Raw genomic sequence first — 894 nt, 5'->3', positions numbered from 1 at the left:
ACTGTGGGTCTGGTGGGGAGCACGTGGGGGAAACAACAAGCAGCCTGCATCTGTCAGGAGCCGCCCCAGCAGCTTGCCCTGCTGTTCCGGCCTCCTAATTAGAGTTTTCTCTTGCTGCTTTTTCAGATTTTTTTTCTTCACCAGGTTAAGTAGGGCTGTTAGACATAATCATATTACACGATTATGGGCTACACATGGTCAGACATTTATTCTGGGAAGTTAGGTCTTCAGAGCAGGGAACTTCGGCTTACTGGCCTCCCTCTGTGATCTGGGATGAACCTGCCAGTTTTCAGGAAGGGCTGTGAACCCTAGGCTGGGCCAAGTTGGGATGGGGCTTGTTCTCTTGCCTGAGGCATGTGCGCACAGTGGCAGTATCGTAGCCAATGAGGTTTATCCGAGGCGCGATTATTGCTAATTGAAAACTTTTCCCAGATAATAGGACCACAGTCCTGTCTTCTCTTCTGAATCCCCTTGTTTTGTTTACACAGACAGATCTCCCTAATGCCACTCTCCTTGTAAGAATTTCTGCAGATAATTTGGGTCAGTCTCGGGATATGCTGGCTCCCAAAGCAAAAAGACCCACAAATATCCAAAGTCTCAAAGACAGAAGTTTATTGCTTATTCACTGAAACGTCCACAGTGGTGACTTCCTGGTTGGCAAATGGCTCACCTGTTTCTGAAGGTCCCTCCCAGGGATCTGTCCCCCATGCTCTCCATTCTCTAGGGCCTCATCATCCCTCTCTCGATTCAGCTGCAGAAGGGGAAGAAGCATGGAGAAGACACAGCCACTTCTTAAATCCTGGACTAGAGAAGGGCTCACCTCCCTCACCCACATCCCTTTGTCACCTGGCTGCACCTGTCCACAAGGAAGGCTGCATTCAGTCTGCTGGGCAC

At 49.8% G+C, this 894-nt stretch overlaps 1 pseudogene; it reads left to right on the top strand.

The window, feature by feature from the left end:
• The first annotated feature begins 354 nt into the window (after positions 1-354).
• LOC122916586 lies at positions 355-544 on the top strand (annotated as a pseudogene).
• The last annotated feature ends 350 nt before the right edge of the window (positions 545-894 follow it).

The sequence above is a fragment of the Neovison vison genome, chromosome 8, assembly GCF_020171115.1.
Source record: "Neovison vison isolate M4711 chromosome 8, ASM_NN_V1, whole genome shotgun sequence".
Classification (NCBI taxonomy): domain Eukaryota; kingdom Metazoa; phylum Chordata; class Mammalia; order Carnivora; family Mustelidae; genus Neogale; species Neogale vison.
Note: the sequence above shows the minus strand (reverse complement) of the source record. Positions and strands in the feature narration are given on the sequence as shown.